We start from the raw sequence: 20,974 nt of genomic DNA, 5'->3' as shown, positions 1-20,974 counted from the left end.
GCACCTGTGTGCATGTATGTATGTGTCCTGTTAAAAATCTGTCTAACCAATAACATGGAATTAAAACAATAGTGAAAATCAGTGTGGTGGGAGAACTGCATTGCCCCCCTACACACCCACACTCTCACCCTCTAGGCCCCCAGTCTAAAAATAAAAGAGTTTCTCTGGAAGAAGGGCTGTGCAGAAGAGAAGTAGGTTATGTTGTGTTTTTATTCATGACAGAAAACAGAGATGTTCCCCGGGTCCTCTGAGACATTTTGTTCAAGGCCAAATGAGATAGAAGACTGTCTGTGGGCCATCATAGTAGATACCACAGAGATTATGTCACAGAAAAAAAGAGCTACGGCTAAGTAATAGTGGAAATTCATAACGTACTAAACTGCCCAGACTATCAGTATAATGTAATACAACCATTCATGTAAAAACCTGATTGTGCTCATTTTTAAAAGGCAACAAGTTTTTTGTTGTTGATTGTTACATTTTCATTCTATTTCACTTGATCTCATCCTTGCTGTCTTTCAGAGGTTGCAAAGAGTTTGTAAGTAGGCCCAATTTATAGACAGTTAATTATTTGATAATTATGTATACAACATTAATAAACACATTATTTAAGTCCCTATAAACCATAGGCTAAAACTGATTGTATACTACTTTTAAACACAATAAACCGCAAACGTTTTCACGAAGTCTAACGATACATATGGAGAGGGGCAGGGATAGGTTGATAATGCCACTGCTCCTTTAAACTGCTCCTTTAAGGGTGGTGTCAGTGGCAGAGAGGAGGAGTGTCGCCTCTGCTGAGTGCTCGAGAGCAAGGGGATTCCGAGAATAAGCAATTCCGTCAGATTCGACTACAGGTCGCAGAGCCTGATCACTTCGATCAAAACCCGAGGCATTTTGGAATAAATCATCAATTTTTCATAATTAACCCGCGTTCGAGAAATCCGACTTTTTCACCGAGACTACCCGAAGGATTTCCTCCTTTCGAATGATAATGCACCTTTTCGCTTGAGTGGGGTCCACTGTCAGCCAGCGGGGTAGACAAACCCAAGCAGGTACGTGCCGAGCTAAATGTACAGAATAGGCTGTGAAATGAATGACTCTGTGAAAATCCGCGAGGGCACAAACGGGGTGTGTGTCATGGATTTAACATGTTTACAGCATGTTTTTGAGGATTGAATGATGTTTGTGTATCGAGCCTTAGTTTCTGGGCTCATAGCGGTGTGAAAACGCTGCGTAAAGAAGTCGTAATAAACCAGCCAGTGCTGTGGTAATGTCGTTTCCATTTTGTTAAATGGCATCGGGATTACATTATAGCCTGTTTGAGATTATTTCCTTGTCGACTTTATAAAAACGCATTACCGCACGTAGACATGTAATATCTATTTGCCATAGAAAGCGCCAATGTTATGTCGCCTAAATCTAATGACTCAAATACGAATCATGTAGATTGTTCGTGCTGGCTACTTTGTTATTCCGTATTTTTCTCACATTGTCCATTCATTGTTGTGACACTGTTAATTTGTTGTTATAGTGTTTGTTGTTACAATTGTTGCACTGTCCTCGCTGTAGTCTAGCCTACGTGTAAAAATTATAGCCTACAAAATGATAGGCCACAAATACATATGTTCAGTTTAACCTGCATTAAAATGCTGCATAGGACTAGTACTAAGTAAAAGGCGCATAGCCACTGCCTACTAATACAGATAATGAAAATGATTTCTATGAGCATTAGCAAATAGGCCCGGTATTGATATTATGACTGTCAACATCAATTTGGCTCTTTCGTAGGCTGCTCCATTGTAGCCAAATAAGTCATAATTTCAGAGTTTTGTTTGGTGTAGTTTAACATTATAAATGCATTATAATGCTTCATAGTTAAAACTGGATGCTGATGATTTTCAATTAATCTGTTGTGCTTCCTTGTTCCTTGTCAAAGGTGACAAAATGTTTGGCTTTGCACGCCTCAAATGTTCATTCATCATTGGCACAGTGTCTGGAATAATGTAGGCCCAAGTAGCTAAGTTTAGTCACTTCATTTTTCGAGTTTTCACTATTCAGTTCATAAAACAGATTGTAAATTAGCCTTGTGGATTTCTACACAGAAAGTACTGGTGACATTGTATTACTACTGCATTATTATTGTTATTATTATTGTTATTGAGTTATTGAGTTACATCTTATATATTCTTTAGTTTGCTATGGTTTAATTCAATATTTCAGCAGTAGGCTACTGATAATTGACAGGCAGAATGGATTTGAACTATTCCACTGTTTGGAGTAGTCATCACCAGATGTCCTCTCGCTGCATTTGACCATTAACCTAATGTAGCAGGCATGAAAGAAACACCTTAAACTAGATCCCCCACATACTTGTCTTGATTAGAAAAATTATGTCAGGGAACGTTCTCTTCTGCACTGTTCAACAAATCCAGCAAATGTGGAGGAGGAGTTAATATGGAGTGCCGCCTTGTTAACTTCCAAATGCGGAAGGCCTGTCACAGGCTCTCTTTCCATTTCCCCTGAAAACCGGAACATCCGATTGTTGGGGACTCTGCAGAGGCTATTTGACCATGGGATCGTTGGAGAGGCAAAAAGTCAGGGGTTGAAGGTTGGCCAGCTGAGTCACAGGGGAGAGAGAGGGCATGACCTCACTGTTATTTCAGGTGTGCTTAGCCACCCTGGCAAAACTTCCCTCCCAACAACAAACCTGTTTACTTTTCATCATTTGGAACACATCAACACATTCAATTGTGTACTAGGCCTACTTTTGCAGCAAACTTGGGTGGATTAGTCAAATATAGGCCTGAGCGTTGTTGAAGTGAACTTGGCTGACTTTTGAAAAGTTTAAATACTCAGCCTGTCTGGGGGTCTGGCTTTTAGCCCTCCCTTTGTGGAGTGTTTCAGCTACTTAATTATTTGACCTGATCTTGTACAGGATGTTCAACGGTAGCTGCGTATAGTCCTCTGTACTGGAGCCATAGATAACTAAAACCTCCACATTTAACATGTTCTTGCTCTTGAATAGGCTAATCTGGTGCACATGCCAGCCATATTCCTCCTACACTGAGCTAGTGTACTGTACTCCACACAACTTGTTTTGCTGTAGCCATGGGTTGTTGTCTAGGGAGCCACTGATGATGATTGATGTGCAGTATCCTGCCACAGAATCATAGGATATTTAAATTATATATATGCAAATGATGTTACGTCTGCTGAATGCTCACAAGACTGGACTCTGGACCCTGGTCTAACAGATCAAGGTTCTGTCTTCCCAGGACAACAAACCATCTGTCTTCCCCGAAAATGGATGTTACAGTGTTGTAACAGTGTTGTTACAGTTTTTGCAATTAATGCACTATCTTTGCTGTAGTGTATGTATTAAAATTAGTGCTAACCCAATTTGGTTGACTGGTTGATTGTTTGGTCGATAGGCTGTTGGTTGACCGAGATTTCTTAAGTCGAGCAGTCGCAAATTATTTTTTTCATGGTGCACGAGACACCTGTCTGATTCACCCCTGTCTCAGTGGACTAATCCATTGCAGAGGCCACAGGGATGGCACAGTCCATCACTCTAAGACGTGATACTGAAATTGTATATGGTTATATTATGAAAAAATAATGGTGCAACACAAATATATCTCATATTTTATAACAAATGCGTTTTTTCCCGCGTTGGATATGGTCGCTGTCCGCGGTTCTGAAACATAATCTTCAATGCGTGGAAAATTGCCGCCTTTCCCTATGTTGCTATGTGCATAATAGGAAAGTTAACCAGCATATTGGGATTGAGAACAATGCGGTGGATGCAGCAGCAGCCGAGAAGAGGAAACAGCCCTTGCCTAATTGTCTAAGAAAATTGAGAGAGAAAACCCCAACTTAATTAGGTCTATAATCAATAGCTTAACTCTTAAATGTGCCTGGCTTTATAAATCATCCATAAAAATATACAGAAATAAGACATATCTTGCTTATGTTGCCTGTTTGAGTGATTGTTTAATAGTCTACTGATTCCGTGAGCACCAAGCCTCATGCAACGGCAAAATGGCAGATAAAGCAATTTCACAGATTCGCCTGTTTTTAATCTTTGCTATGCTGAAATAAAGGCTTTACAATTGTATTTCATTATAACAGACTGGTATTGCTTATAATTTATTTAGTGTTGTTTTCACTGTTCCAATCAGGCAGAAAAATTATATTGTAATCTAACAGCATCTGTTTGTCACACATAATATGCACGTAGCTCATGCTCTTATACCCTCCTTTTTCTTGATCTACTTCTTATTGTCATTATAAAAATTATTATTATGATCGTCATCAATAAGTGTAATTTTCATTGCTTAGCCCTTTATTTCAATACTTCTATAGGCTAATGTATCAATCATTCATTCATGTCATCACACAGCATTATGAGTCATTCATGATTTAAATTCAATCAAGCATTTTAGTTTTAAAATTAAATTACAAAGGGAGCTTTGGATAATTATGCTAAACAATAAATCAATCGCAATTCACGAATGCATGCAACAGTTTTTAGTCTTCTGTAATAAAGGCTTTATACAGTACCAGTCAACAGTTTTTAGTCTTCTGTAATAAAGGCTTTATACAGTACCAGTCAACAGTTTGGACACACCTACTCATTCAAGGGTTTTTCTTTATTTTGACTATTTTCTACATTGTAGAATAATAGTGAAGTTTAGATTTTGATTCATCAAAGTAGACACCCTTTGCCTTGATGACAGCTTTGCACACGCTTGTCATTCTCTCAACCAGCTTCACCTGGAATGCTTTCCCAACAGTCTTGAAAGAGTTACCACATATGTTGAGCCCTTGTTGGCTGCTTTTCCTTCACTCTGTGGTCCAACTTATCCCAAACCATCTCAGTTGGGTTGAGGTCGGGTGATTGTGGAGGCCAGGTCTACTGATGCAACACTCCATCACTCTCCTTATGGTCAAATAGCCCTTATACAGCCTGGAGGTGTGTTGGGTCATGGTCCTGTTGAAAAACAAATGGCATTCGCACAAAGTGCCAACCAGATGGGAGGGCGTATCGCTGTAGAATGCTGTGGTAGCCATGCTGTTAAAGTGTGCCTTGAATTCTAAATAAATCACAGACAGTGTCACCAGCAAAGCACACCCACACCATCACATCTCCTCCTCCATGCTTCACGGTGGGAACCACACATGTGGAGATCATCCGTTCACCTACTCTGCATCTCACAAAGACACGGCGGTTGGAACCAAAAATCTCAGATTTCCACCGGTCTAATGTCCATTTCTCGTGTTTCTTGGCCCAAGCAAGTCTCTTCTTATTATTAGTGTCCTCTAGTAGTGGTTTCAATGCAGCAATTAGACTATGAAGGCCTGATTCATGCGGTCTCCTCTGAACAGTTGATGTTGAGATGTGTCTGTTACTTGAACTCTGTGAAGCATTTATTTGGGTTGCAATTTCTGACATTTTCCGGATTGACTGACCTTCATGTCTTAAAGTAATGATGGACTGTCGTTTCTCTTTGCTTATTTGAGCTGTTCTTGCCATAATATGGACTTGGTATTTTACCAAATAGGGCTGTATAACACCCCTACCTTGTCACAACACAACTGATTGGCTCAAATGCATTAAGGAAAGAAATACGACAAATTAACTTTTAATAAGGCACACCTGTTAATTGAAATCATTCCAGGTGACTACCTCATGAAGCTGGTTGAGAGAATGCCAAGAGTGTGTAAAGCTGTCATCAAGGCAAAGGTTGGCTACTTTGAAGAATCTCAAATATAAAATATATTTAGATTAGTTTAACCCTTTTTTGTTATTACATGATTCCATATGTGTTATTTAAAAGTTGTGATGTCTTCACTACTATTCTACAATGTAGAAAATAGTAAAAATAAAGAAATACCCTTGAATGAGTAGGTGTGTCCAAACGTTTGACTTGTACTCTATATATCTTTTGTTTTTCGTTAGGACAGACCCTCTGGTACACTTATTTATTTAGTGTTGTTTACACTGTTCCAAATGGTCAGAAAAATATATAATATTGTAATCTAACAGCAACTGTTTGGCACACATAATACTCACGCAAAGCTTGCTCCTATACTCTCCATTTTCTTGAGCTCCAGTAGTTTCTACAACTAAGTCAAATGTCTTCCACAGATCTGACTTCCCCTTTCTCTCCAGAGCAGCCAGTAAACATTTGCCCATTTTGAGTTTCTTTTTCACGTCCTCCGCATACATTTTGCTGTCACATGTTACTGTGTTTCGGAGTTTGTTATAACTAGTTTATTGATGTGATTATGATAGGCTTGAGGTCAGACCCTATTGTTCACATGCATGCGATGCTTACATGTTTCACATAAAGAGAGCAAGGGTTGAGGGAATAGGGAATGTTTTTCGTAAACAAATGAGGGATTTCGGTGACAGAACTTTTCAGTCAGATACAAGTAAGAAACTAAAGGGCTGAAATGGTGTTGCAACTTCAGCGCGAACAGAGCAGTGTGACTATCAGGCTCTATCTTTAGTCATTTATGTGTCTTAATTATTTAATCAAACAGTGTGCTTAAAGCATCAGACAATCTCACTGCATATGTAGTTGATTTTATTCAAACACATGGTGTGTCTGTCTATATATGGAAAAATAGGTTTAAACATTTCGACCGATCGATTGGTCGAAAGAACAGGATGACTCTCTGTCGACCAATATTTCATTTTCTCGGGACAGCCCTAATTAAAATAACACAGTATAAAATACCCCTGTAGGTATATTAAGGGTCAATTGTAGAGGAAGGTGTGTGTAGCCTATACTGTGAGAGTGTGCATATGCGTGTGTGTGTGTGCATACATGCATGCCTTTGAGTGTGTGCGCTTAAGTTGTGTTTTCATGAATGCTGAGCTACTGAAACGAGCTAGCTGTGTTTGGATTACACCCAATCTCATGTGTCAGGACAGTGTAAGGTTGTTTGTCAACAATCTGCATACTGTAAACTACTGTATATGACAGGTGTCATGACGTGTCCACAATAGCTCTGTTCAGACATTGCGAACATGTGGTCGGAGTATCAGGCTTTAAGGTTGTTGTATATGGAATGAGAATGCTGATTGTGTTGTAATGACCAGCCTCTTAACTTACAACAGTTGGCTACTCTTTAGAAATGTGCTTGGGTTAAAATATATCTCGAACAATCAGGGGTTGGAACTGAAATTAGTTTAGTTCTGAACAGAACCGTTAATGTTTTTCGTTCAGTTCCACTGAACCAGTTCGAATCCCCCAGAAAATACCTGTTTATATAATTCCTTTCTGTTCCTTTGTAGCCCTTTCCTGCAGTCAAATGACTTAGTGGCACATGGGTGGACTGTTATTAATATTTTTTATAATGAATGAAATAAAGTTTAAAATTACGCAGAAAATCCGGTGTTTCTATGTCAAATGGTTTCGTTATATTTCAGTCTTCTATTGTCACGCCCTGGCCTTAGTTATCTTTGTTTTCTTTATTATTTTAGTTAGGTCAGGGTGTGACACATGTATGTATGTGTTTTGTATTGTCTAGGGGTTTTGTATGTTTATGGGGCAGTGTCTAGTCTAGGTGTATGTATGTCTATGGTTGCCTAGATTGGTTCTCAATTAGAGACAGCTGTCTATCGTTGTCTCTGATTGGGAACCATATTTAGGCAGCCATATTCATTGGGTATTTCGTGGGTTATTGTCTATGTCTATGTGTAGTGTTTAGTGTTAGCACTATTTTGGATTATAGCGTCACGTTCGTTCGTTTGTTGTTTTTTTGTAGTTTGTAAAGTGTTCTTCGTTTTCGTCTTCATTAAAAATAGAAGATGTATTCAAACCACGCTGCGCTTTGGTCCTCCTCTCTTCCACCATATAACGATCGTGACATCTATGATGTATATAAAGTGTAATATTGGGATGCAAACTCAAAATGTAATACATTTCATCTCTATATCTGATATGGTACAGGTGTATTATTTTTTTAAAGCCCATAACCATGTGTTTGAGGTGTATACTTTTGTTTCAAAGTAGATTTGTTTAAGACTAGCAAGAAACACTCTGTGTGGCCCTGATTTAGCCCACAGCCGTAAAAGGTTAAGCCTCAGATTTTTTTTTTACATTTAGCTCAACATGAAATTACTTCAGCAATCAGTGCGGATAGAGCAGCTTGCTATGGAGCGGGCAAGCTATAGTTGTTTACATGCACGATGGACAGACAACTATAGGGACATTTTGTGGGTGGAAGAGAGGGTGGAGGAGGAGGCTTGGCTTGAAGCGCTGGGAATCTTGTTATGACATGCATTATCTGAATTAGGCCCTCAGAATTATATCTATGTACGAAGGAACAACTTCTATGGAGGAACCTTCGATGTCTTTGAACTTCTAAGATTTGGCTTAACGTTGGCCCAGAGCTAGCTAGCTAGCTAACAAGCTTGTGTATGAAGAGTGACACCAGATTTAAAAACACGTCTTACCTTTTTGTAGTCTATAAATCCAATGTGAAACATGATAACTATAGTATCCTTAATTAGCATTGAAAAAGTGAATCCATTCTTCTCTCCCAAGTGGTGCAGCGGTCTAAGGCACTGCATCTCAGTGCTAGAGGTGTCACTACAGACCCTGGTTTAATCCCGGGCTGTATCACAACCGGCTGTGATCAGGAGTTCCATAGGGCGGCGCACAATTGGCCCAGCGTCGTCCGGGTTAGGGGAGGGTTTGGCCAGGGTAAGCCGTCATTGCAAATAAGAATTTGTTCTTAACTGACTTGCCTAGTTAAATAAAGGTTTTAAAAGTAAAAATGTAAAATCTCTCTTCCTAATTTCTGGATCACGCTTGTAACGTCAATAGGCTACAGTAGCCTATGCTTCAGAGGGGGAGGGGCAGGTAGCCTACACACGCACAGGCAAATATTTTCATCTGGCAGACAGACACTGGAATACGTTTCTAAGTGACAGAGTGAGGGCTTTGCATAGGTGCTTTGTTGCGTTTTTTGTGGGACTGAAAGTCTGGAATGTAAAATAACATTATTAACCGGTCCCCATGCTTTTAAAATGACGGCTCTGTTCCGGAATAGTATAGATCACTTTCACTTCCGGTTCTGATTCTGTTCCTCTAAAATTTTTGTTATTTTCCGTTTTTTGGTACTGTTCCCTGAACCGGTTCCAACCCCTGCTAACAATAGGCCTAGATGTTGAATTAGTGATGTAGAAATACAATGTCATGTCGGTCATGCTTTCAACCCATCACACCAACTCTCCTAGGCTATCTACTCCAATCCGGGAGTGGGGTGGAAGGGAGGGATGGAGCCAAAGTCAATGGGACTCATTTTGATGACATGGCAGGAGCAGCTAAATGCTTTTTTATTGCTCTGGCTCCTGGAGGCAGGCAGGGTGGAATGACGAAATGGAGGGATGAAAGTTGGAGGGAGGCTGGAGCAGGCAGGCAGCCCTCTGAGATACTGACTGGCCCTGGCTGTCTGGCTCATCTGTTGGATAACTCTTCCTCTCCCACCTCACCCACCTCACCTCCCCATCCCCCCTCCCACCTTACTCCCCTCCCCACCTCACCCTCCTGCACCCTGGCCTTGGAGCACTGACAGGGCCGCTCAATTATCCACACACATTGATTCTTACCGTTTGCGATTGCTGTAAATGATTTATACTTTGCTGAAATGACTCCCAAAGTGATCCACGGAGAGAGGGGAGAGATGCAGGTCAGATAAATGAAGCATGTCACCCACATGAAAGCATGGCACCCCATTTCAGAAACAACAGCTGTGGAACCTAACTGTGATGATCAATGAAGCAGGGGCAACAAGAGAGAAGAACACAGTTACCTTGTACTGTTACATACACAGGCCAAACATAATGTGCGTGGCCATTGTTCTGTCTTTCCTTACTACTGATGATATTCAGATATAAAGGCCATGTTTTGTTGTAGTCTGAAGAAGCCCAAACCTACAGGCTGATGTGAGTAGACCTGACTGTCTCCTTGGGTTGGTTGGGGTGGTCACAACAGAGGAGCAGAGCAGAGTTGACTTTCCCTCCCTGCTCCTGAAGTTGAGATGGTGGCCTCAGGCTGTGGAGGTGCTGCAGATGGCTTCTCCTACTGTGTGTGTGGCTTCTGCAGCACTGCCAGTTGGGCAGGGAGAAGGTCTCTTCTCTTCCTTTCTTTATCACAAGCAGGCTAATGCCACTGGCATGGTAGTGTGTGGGTGCACTGTAAATGAAACAGAAAAATACATTGTTTCTAACTGAAGTAGTTATAGGCTACGATACCTCAAAACATGACTCACATTGCTTTACAAAGTAGATACAACAAATAGGCTACTGGTGTGTTTACAATCAGTTTGAAATCACAATAAGAGGATGAAAATAGGAGACCAATACATGGCCTTCAGAAAGGAAAGATAATGTTATTGTAAGTAAAGCCACATTGTTCAACAACTTACAGTATGACTTACAATATGGCACCATTTGATAATTACAGAATTTGATAATGACTATCCCAAAGTCTTCTAGTTAGCTACTTAGTCTTGTGTAGTTACTAGTTAGTTAGCTGCTAATGCATTAGGCTACCTGTTTTTGTCTGTGTCCTGGTCATCAGGGTCAGTCCTGAAGAGCACAGCTAGGGGGTTAAAGGTTAAAGTCCGATTAGGATGTCAGAAACACCAGAGGATTTTTGCGGACTAAGGGGAGTGTTACTTAACTGTGTCTTATTTTAACCAGGTTATGTGGAGGGACTGAGAGCAGAGCAGAGCTTAGATCTGGGGGAGAGAGAAGCCGTCCAGGCTAAGTGAAAATGCCACTCATTCCTGACGAGTCCCCGGCCTGGTGAAGGTTAGTGGTTTGTCTTTGTAAGCTGAGGGATTGATGCATGAGCCTGTCTATCGGAGAATTCAAATTCCAAGGCAGGCGCAGTCTCATCACAGCGCTCCCTCCCAGCCAGCATATTACAGGGGCCCTGTCCTTCCCAACTTCTTAACAGCCTGTCCTTATGGGAACCTTGAAGCAGCCCAAGCAAGGACACAGCGTCTGCTGCAAAAAGCCTGTGCAGAGGGAGGCTTTACGTAACGCTGCCTGCCTGCCTGCCTACCCAGCTCACCTTTGCTTTAAACATGGGTGTATGTGACTCCCTGACACCACATATAGTAGCGAAGAGCAGCACACGTCCCCCAGGCCCCCAGCCCGGCCCCCTGGACAAGGAGGGGGCAGAGAGATCCCGGCAACTTAATTATATCTTTCTCTTTTAAAAGCTTTTGTTTGAAAGAAAATTTCCCAGTCAATTAGCTAAAGAGGAATTTTCAGAATGTATTAATAAATGATGGATATATTGCACAGGAAGGCAGTAGAGGGAAGGAGGGAGGAGGGCAGGTGAAGGGGTGCATATGCTATACAGTAGGTGCTGTGGGATTGTGACTGAGAGATTTATTTACCTCAAGAAGGGGCGCATTCGGGAAATATTTATGGTGTAAAACATTGTCCTTAGAGTAGGTAGCTGTAATGCTCCAAGACCAGGAGCACCGACCAGAGAGTTCATAGTGCACAGTGTTGCGGTCAATATTTTGATTATCGTTCATGTTAACACACGCTCACACGTACACAGACTCACACCCTGTTGTCTTAATCTATGGGCAGACTGAAATCTGAGTCATATGGCTTTCCAAGGGAGTGGAAAAACAGAGCTAGGGCCAAATTCAAATGGAGCAGGATCCTGATGACATCACAGTGACTGTGTGTCTGTTTATGGTAGTAGGAGCTGCTAGCTGGGATTTCCCCAGTCAGTCACTCACTCACTGCTTGTTTTAGACACACATCCTTTATAACCCGACCCCTATTATGTACTGTACTCCCCAACACCTCCACACCACCAACTGTAATTGTATAACTTTTGGGAGATTTGGGGATTTTAGTGATGAGGCGGGCTGTTGCCAGGCAACAGGGCACCTTGTGCGGGTGGCTGTGCTGTGGAGAGTGCACCAAAAAAAATGCTGGGTTAAAAACAACCCAATTTGGGTTATTTGGTCACCTAGCGCTGGGTAAATATTGGACAGAACACACGCTTGGTTATTTTGAGCAGGCATTTGGGTTATGTTGGGTTATTTGGATTACCTAAACGCGGGTTAATTTAACCATCAGTTGGTTTTTTATTCACTTTCATGCCTGGTTGACTTTTCATGCTTGGTCTTATTTAATGTAATCCATAGGTTATTTTCAGGGGGCATGGCCTATTAGGGGGCGTGGCTTTCACATTACATATTTAATATACAATGAATGACATTATTATGTACATATTGTAACAAATGGTAACTCTCCCAACATTGGGATATGCATAGGCTCTTTTAGATCTCATATACTTGTGTAAGACTCATTCATTCTTAAAAGTCTAAGCTGTTGGGGGCGCGGGGGGTTCTAAACTGACATACAGTGTGGAATTGTTTTAAGATGGTCATACTATGGATAATTTAGCTATTTCATTTTGAATTTTAGGACTTCTTTAGGTATAAAAAAATATATTTAAAAAAGTATTTGATAAAATATTGAATTTGACCTTTACTAATAGACCAGAGAAACGCATTGAATAACACATTCATAAATGGCAAAAAAGACAGTCAAAAAATAAATAAGAAGAAACAAGGTTTTGCAGTGTTTGTCCTATATCTAGGAGGTATAAGAAAGCTCAGGAAATATATACTGTATACTTTTTTTTACACATATTGAACCCTGTTTGGGGTAGGTACAAAACTACCTTCATACTTCCATTCATTATTTTAAACTGGTACTGGTTACCTTCAGACGAGTCCCGTGACACCTGTGGGGGCCGTAGAGCAAAACGGAGAACACCATCGTGTTCGTGAGAGTCTCCCCTTTTGATGCTATAGACGTTTTCGTAAGTAGACCGATTTTTGGAATGTCTCATGGTCTGACAAACACCGCTCTAGCTCTGACACCTTTCACCACAAATGCGTAAGTGCGACGTCGGCGGATGCAATGCAAAACTGGGGATTTTTTTGTTATGTTACTTAGTGCTTCAGTCAACTCTAGGTGGGGTTAAAGCTACAAAAGTGTCAGTGTTTTACCTTAATATATGATAACAATACAACAGAACAGATTAACCGGAATGACATTTACTCTCATGGATGGCCAAAAATAACTATCTGAACGCCACACCCCTACTAAGCCACTCCTACAGTTTTCTTATCTGACCCGCTGCGTCATATTGCAATAACCCAGCATCAAGAACCCAACCTAGATTTTTTTAAAGAAAACGACCCAACTAAGTGGCCCAATGACTGCAACCCAGCACTTGGGCCATTCAAACAACGCACCATTTTTTTGAGTGTGGTGACTGGAGAGGGGTTTAGGAGAAGAGATACAGTATAGCCTACCGCACAGATATGCTACTGAGAGATACATGTACTATGATATAAAACCAGGGAGAATTTCAGTTTCTTGGTGTTTAAAAAAATTATCCAAACAGGTTCTTCGCCTACTGACTACAAACCAGTAAATGTGTTATTACACATTTTGTAGTGATAATTGATAAATTACATATATAACATGTTGTCCCTTGCTTTTCAGACTAGAGTTCATATGACATTACAATATTCAGACTGCATAGGCTCTCACACACTGATGAATAGCATTCTTTAATTTCACCGGCGTGTTCCCTCCCCCCTCATCCTGAGCTTTACCTCTGATCTGGGCTTTTACATTCATTAGTAAAGTAGTGATACTAATGTTAAAATACTAATGTCATTGTGGGCATCCTGGTGAGGGGGCTGCCTTGGTAAACAGACAGGGAGAGAGCTGTGGTACACACCCAGGGCTAAGCCTTTCTGCCTGCCCTGTGCAGCGTGAGAGAAAGAGAGGCCATTTGAGAGAGTAGAAAAGATGTCTGTAGGGAGCGCTATGACCTATTACTTAGGGAGAATGGACTGGTGACTAGAAGATTGCTGGCTCATACTCTGCTGTTCTCCTCTGCCCTTGAGTAAAGGCAATTAACCTGGATTTGGCCAGTAAATATCCAGCAGCCATAGAAATGTAAAAAAGATGTGTGAGACTGATAACCATGGAACTGACTTTGAATAAAAGTGTCCACTAAGCAGAGAGATGAATATTGTTAATAGAACCACTGCTGCTGTGTATTAGTGATCTTCCTTCCTTCCCTCTTCAGGCGCTGTGAATGCAGAGGAGTAGTGTACTGTAGCGCTCCTCCTCCTCTCTCTCCTTTCTCTCTCTCTCTCTCCCCCCTCCCCCCTCTCTCTCTTTTTCTCCCTCTGGCATTAAGACCTTGACCTGATTGCTGAAGAGGCTTTTTAAGTAACTCACCAGAAGGAGATCCAATCATGTGACATCCTTCACCGAACGTCACCCCAACCTCCCCTCCCAACATTAACAGTCCTTATGTGACTAAGAGGGGGCAGGGGGTGACTGACTGACTGTAGCATGCAAGCAGAGCATGCAGCTGCAGGGGTTGTTGTCCTATTGTCTAATCACGCCAGTCCAAGGTCAAACAGGTTGGAGGCCAATGTGTCAGAGCCAGGCAGATACATGGCTTCCCCTAGTATCTACCCCTCGGATGACTCCTGTCATGATCTGAGCTGGAGCAAACAAACAGCAGCCCCACTAGTCCCCCTGAGCCCAGGGGCCTGCATGCTTCATTGTAATGGCAGCCAATGGCAGGTCAGGCAGGATTAGTCATCGTCTCGACTCTCGATCACCGATCCCAGGATGTGTCAGTTTGAAGGTCAGTCTGTGACTAAAGTGATTCATGTCCTCAATGAGCTGGCTGGGGGGATTCATGTTATTGCAGTTGCCTTGAGTCAGTCCTCTTCTCGGCTACAGCAGCAGCAGCTGTCCCACTCATAAAAATGTACCTGCTCCTGCCATACTCTGTCTTTCTTTAATAGAGCTGACTGCTTTTCAGAGTATTTTTAATCGTCATTATAGTTTTTTCCCCACCTCTGATGTATTTAATATATGTTCTGCCTAGTGAATGGATCAACCTTATCTCTGTGTTAACACCACATTAACACATCCCAATGAAACTCCATGATTTCCACGAAGTGTGTAATGATACATTAGGCAGGAATCTCTCACTCTCAGTATTTTGTCTCTCTCTCTCTCTGCCTCCCTCTCTTTCTCCTCTTCCCTTTTCTTTACCTCTTCCCTTTTCTTTACCTCCACATATGCAGGCGATGGTTTGAGGTTATTGGACTTTGTATCAAGGGTTGGATTTTTATTTAGAAGTCTTTTTTGTGGAATAAGGGAAGCTTTATGAAGAGTTCAAAACAAAAACAGAGTTGGCGGAACGTCTGTGTTTCCTAAGGTAATACTTGAGTTATAACAGATGTGTGTAACATACAGGGGTATTTTCAGAATGTAACCTAAGTATTTTTCAGACAGACAGAAATACATTTTAATAGAAGTGTTTACATGTAGGGTTCGCAGGCCATGAGGAACCCTTAGCTTGTATAACCTTGTTTCCCGTCAAGGTTTAGCATTAGCGTTGCACAAACACACAGCAGCTTGTGTAACTGTATTTACATGTCAGGGAATGGGGCTAGCGCTAGAGTAGCTAACAAACTGATGCCAATGTACAGCTTGTGTAACATGCTTTGTATACACGTACACAGACAGGCGCACGCACGCACGCACGCACGCACGCACGCACGCACGCACGCACGCACACACACACACACACACACACACACACACACCTGTGGTTGTTAGCTAGCACAAGAGAGCTGTAGCAGCCTAACAGTCCTTGTGCCACTGTGTTTACATGTATAGAGATAGAACAGACCGGGCTGAGTCATTCCATTTAATTTCAACAAGCCATGACACCCACCATCTCAGACTGTTCTGAGATGGTTTTTGTAATTAAAAACAGATAAGATAAGCATTCCAGTAACATTATCTTGTTGAAAGACAATTTGAACTCTGAGAAGTGAAACAATTTATAGGATTCATATAATATTCAATAAATAAAGTAGCCAACATCCGATTTGTACCAAACCTCTACTTGACAATGATTAAGACGTGAGGAATCCAAATAAATGGTCAACCGCCACGCACGGACCCTCCCAAACCCCAAATCAATTCCACCCCAATGGCCAGTATACAATATCAGTTCTCTATGTTTGTGTGCACATTCATCTCTTTATTCATACTCTGTAATGTCTTTTTTGTGAATTTGGTGATATTTTTTTCCCTGTCCAGAGAAAAATGTTGTGATCAATTTAATAAACACAACAGACCAGCAAAATGTATACGTGTGTGGCAATAGAGGGAACAGTGCATCTAGTGGGCAAAACCTGGTACTTTCACATTAATTTATGGGGGAAAATGCAAGCGACTCCAATGGTTAATTTCTCCGAAAAACCTTTGACCATTTTATTTGGATTCCTCACATCTTAATCATTGTTAAGAAGAGATTTGGACGTTGGGTATTATATTTATTTAATATTATACAAATCTAATAAATTGAATTAGCCAATTTGGGTGCAATCAATTACTTACATTTTTCACCGTTGAAATTATCTTTCAACAAAATAATGTTGCAGGAATGCTTATCTTATCTGTTTCTAACTACAGAAACCATTTCAGAACAATCTGAGATGGTGGGTGTCGAAATCCTCTTTCTTGTGCTTTTTTAGGTGGAACGACTCGGCAAAGAGAGAGAGAGATGTGGTTTAGCCCAGCCAGGTCTGTCCATCTCCCTCTCTCTCCCTCTTGCTCTCTTGTCTCGCTCTGTGTAAGACACCTGCTGTTCCATTTAGCAGCATTGACCTTGGTGGTTATGAGGAGACCAGGCCTGACCTACATACACCCCAAAAAGGTTTAGACTGTTCCACTTACTGGCCTTTCCTAGGAAACCTCCCCTCAACCCTCACAGGCCCCATGAACACATCTGACACACATTCAACCCACAAGAGAATAAGGCCATGCTCCTCAGTTTTCACCTGCTGATGTTGCACATTCACATTAGTGATACATTTCATGTTTTTTTTCTGGAGAGGAAGTGTCTTGTTGTGTTTTTGGCTAGGCCAAGCATAGGGAAAAGTGGAACAGCAGCATGCTTCATGCTGATGACTGTGTCTCTGAGGCTACCCAACAGGTCTATGCAGCAGCACAGTAGGTAACCATTAGCATGCAGAGGCTTAGCACTTCTGCTGAAAGTTAAGCACCAGGTCAACCTCCTCTCTCTGCTTTTAAAGTAGCATGTCAGGTAACGGCTAATGCTATTCAGTATGTATGCAACCACATGGCATAGCAACCGCGCTGCTGCATCCACCGGTATCACTCTTGTCTCTATATACAGTATGCTTGCCTACTCACTGCGTGAAACATGGGGCGAGACATAGGCAAAGATATGCTAACATATAGCTAGCTATCCCATCTCTGAGTGGAATCAATAGGTTTGGCAATGTATCGATTAGTGCTTTGTGAAAACAAATTATCACGTTAGCAGAGATAAAACTGAGGGTCACAATAAGGGACAAGAGGAGTCTGTTGCTGTTGTCACTACTGCTAACTGAGGAAAATGGCTAATGCATGGGGAATATTAAAGAACTCAGCCATGACTGAATGCAGCTTAATGAAGATTGAAGAATTACAGTGCCTTCAGAAAGTATTCACACCCCTTTGACTTCTTCCACATTTTGTTGTGTTAAAGCCTGAATTTAAAATTGATTAAATTGACATTTTGTGTCACTGGCATACACACAATACCACATAATGTCAAAGTGGAATTATGTTTTTAGACATTTTTACAAATGAATTGAAAAATGTAATGCTGAAATGTCTTGAGCCAGTAAGTATTCAATCCCTTTGTTATGGCATGCCTAAATAAGTTCAGGAGGTAACATTGCTTAACAAGTCACATAATACATTGCATGGACTCACTCTGTGTGCAATAATAGTGTTTAACATGATTTTTGAATGACAACCTCATCTCTGTACCCCACACATACAATTATCTGTAAGGTCCCTCAGTCGAGCAGTGAATTGAAAACACAGATTCAACCACAAAGACCAGGGAGGTTTTCCAATGCCTCGCAAAGAAGGTCACCTATTGGTAGATGGGTAATAATAAAAACAGACATTGAATATCCCTTTGAGCATGGTGAAGTTATTAATGACACTTTGGATGGTGTATCAATACACCTAGTCACTACAACGATACAGACGTCCTTCCTAACTCAGTTGCCAGAGAGGAAGGAAAATGCTCAGAGATGTCACTATGAGGCCAATGGGGACTTTAAAACAGTTACAGAGTTCATTAATGGCTGTGATAGGAGAAAACTGAGGATGGATTTTTTTATTTCACTAGGCAAGTCAGTTAAGAACAAATTCTTATTTACAATGACAGCCTACAGGTGGGTTAATTGCCTTGTTCAGGGGTAGAACGACAGATTTTTCTTGTCAGCGCAGGGATTCAAACCAACGCTCTGACCACTAGGCTACCTGCCACCCAATGGATTAACAACATTGTAGTTACTCCACAATACTAACCTAACTGACAGCGTGAAAAGAAGAAAGCCTGTACAGATTACAAATATTCCAAAGCATGCATCCTGTTTGCAAAAGGTACTAATGTAAAATTTGGCAAAGAAATTAACTTTATGTCCTGAATACAAAGCATTATGTTTGAGGTAAATCCAACACAACACATCACTGAGTACCACTCTTCATATTTTCAAGCATGGTGATGGCTGCATCATGTTATGGGTATGCTTGTCATAGGCAAGGACTAGGGTGTTTTTTTAAACCTAAAGCACAAGGCCATATATACACTAAAGTTGCTTACCAAGATGACATTGAATGCTCCTGAATGGCCTAGTTACAGTTTTTACTTAAATCTGCTTGATAATCTATAACAAGACTTTAAACTGATCAACAACCAACTTGACAGAGCTTGAACAAAATTTAAAAAGAATCGTATGCAAATATTGTACAATCGAGGTGTGCAAAGCTCTTAGAGACTTACCCAGAAAGACTCCCAGCTCTAATCGCTGCCAAAGGTGACACTAACATGTATTGACTCGGGGGTGTAAATACTTATGTAAATTAGATATTTCTGTATTTCTTTTTTATAAAACATGTTTTCACTTTATCATTATGGGATGTGTGTAGATGGGTGATAAAAATAATAATTGTAATCTATTTTGAATTCAGGCTGTTACACAACAAAATGTGGAATAAGTCAAGGGGTATGAATACTTTCTGAAGGGCATTGTATGTGTGTTTGCGTGTGTGCGTGGGTGGAGATATCATGAGCTGTCGCGACCCACAGTGACATTGGTGTGACAGTGTCAGGTAGGAATGTAACAAATAGAAAGATGTTCTTGGTATTTAAATCAGTTTTCCCTTAAAACCATAAGAAAATAGCATAAAATTCCACGTGAAATCCTATTGCGTGGAATGACCGTTAGGGGACAATAAAGTTATACCACAGTCATAGAGTAGGCTTAGGCATCTGGAATCTGCTTTGTAGCAGGTTACATTTTGTGCCTAAAACAACTGTTAATTCATGTTGACTCTAGTGTTCCTTCCATTTGTTATGTGTATTATCAATTCACAACAAAAAATAAACCTAGTCAAGTGATTACAGTTCTTCTCCCTACATTCTTTTCCCTCCATTACATGTCTCTCACTCAATTTCTATCCGACCGCTCCCGCTACAGACACGCGTGCTGCGCACCCAAGCTTCCATTAGGCCTACACAAGTTACTGCCTATAAAAATGTATCTAACTGATGGGATATAGACAAGCTACATTCCTTGCCAAATCACGACCGCTTTATCACAAATTCAAAATGGACTGGTTGATTAAATGGACATTTGTGTTCTAACCACAAGCTGCAGCTTTGGAATAGATGCTTCTCATCTATTTTAGTTTTTTTTTGCAAACTGTTATATAGGGGTACTTAAGTACTATTTGAGAAGGTCCGATCACACAAATTTCCTAGGTGGCAAAAGTATGGATGGATAATGTAACTAAAGGCGTAGTAACAAACCCCCACCTCGCAATCCATGCGACCCCAAACTGGTCACACCCCTCCTGTTGGCGAAGAGAACATTTTGCAGTTTTAAAGCTAAATTTCCCGAATTCTACACATTTGCATGGCGGTTGCAGTTCTTCATTTGGCAAATTACCTCGCAACTCAAGTAGGCCATTGACAATGGCTGCATATCAACTGCAATAATTTCTGTAATTTCTGTAATCACTGCGGCACTCAGGAGCCATACCCTGGGTTACGATTTCTTAATTTGACCCTGGCACTCATGCGCACCAAAATGATGATATTGTTCCCTGAATTGCATTGTGAAAGCCTAACACTGCAATATCGTATTTTATAATTAGCTAGTCATGTTGACAATAGAACAAGCTTTCAAATGATGCCCACCTGACCAAGATTCTGATTTATAATGGACCATGTTTGGATTGCGTAAACAACAACATTAATTGTGTGATGGCAGAGATGCAGGGTTGTGTTCCAAACAAAATAACTACAAGTGCTTGCTCTAGTTCCTCAACAGCACAGCTAGGAGAGCTCAAAAAATCGACTTATAGTTAGGGCTGGGCGGTATACCGTACTTTACGATGTGCCAGTATTGATGCACGGACCGGTTTGGGCTTTAAACTTTACCTTCTATAACGGTATTTGAATGTTTGGTTTGTTAAATGTGATATGCCGTGTGTAAAGTACATTTTTATAGTTTACTCATCTCTCTCCGCTCTCACTCTCTCTCATGCCGCTTTCCACACAGACATAGCCCCGCCCCCTTTCACTCAAGGAGCGCATTTGTTGTTCCTTGACATTTTGAGCCTGTACTTGAACCCACACATGCTGATGCTCCAGATACTCAACTAGTCTAAAGACCTGTTTTATTGCTTCTTTAATCAGAACAACAGTTTTCAGCTCTGCTAACATAATTGCAAAAGGGTTTTCTAATGATCAATTAGCCT

At 41.0% G+C, this 20,974-nt stretch overlaps 1 protein-coding gene across 2 annotated transcripts in view; it reads left to right on the top strand.

Annotated features, from left to right (window-relative positions):
• The first annotated feature begins 798 nt into the window (after nt 1-798).
• LOC120057084 (nuclear receptor-interacting protein 1-like) overlaps nt 799-20,974 on the top strand; it is a 59,435-nt gene continuing 39,259 nt past the window's right edge. The window contains exons 1-2 of one of the 2 annotated variants that reach the window (XM_039005483.1): nt 799-1,055; nt 10,727-10,837. The gene's annotated coding sequence lies outside the window, so the exon portion shown is untranslated. The remainder of the gene's footprint in view (nt 1,056-10,726; nt 10,838-20,974) is intronic. The other variant, XM_039005484.1, reaches the window with a different exon arrangement.

The sequence above is a fragment of the Salvelinus namaycush genome, chromosome 12 (assembly GCF_016432855.1).
Source record: "Salvelinus namaycush isolate Seneca chromosome 12, SaNama_1.0, whole genome shotgun sequence".
NCBI lineage: Eukaryota > Metazoa > Chordata > Actinopteri > Salmoniformes > Salmonidae > Salvelinus > Salvelinus namaycush.
This window is presented reverse-complemented; position numbering and strand designations above follow the sequence as displayed.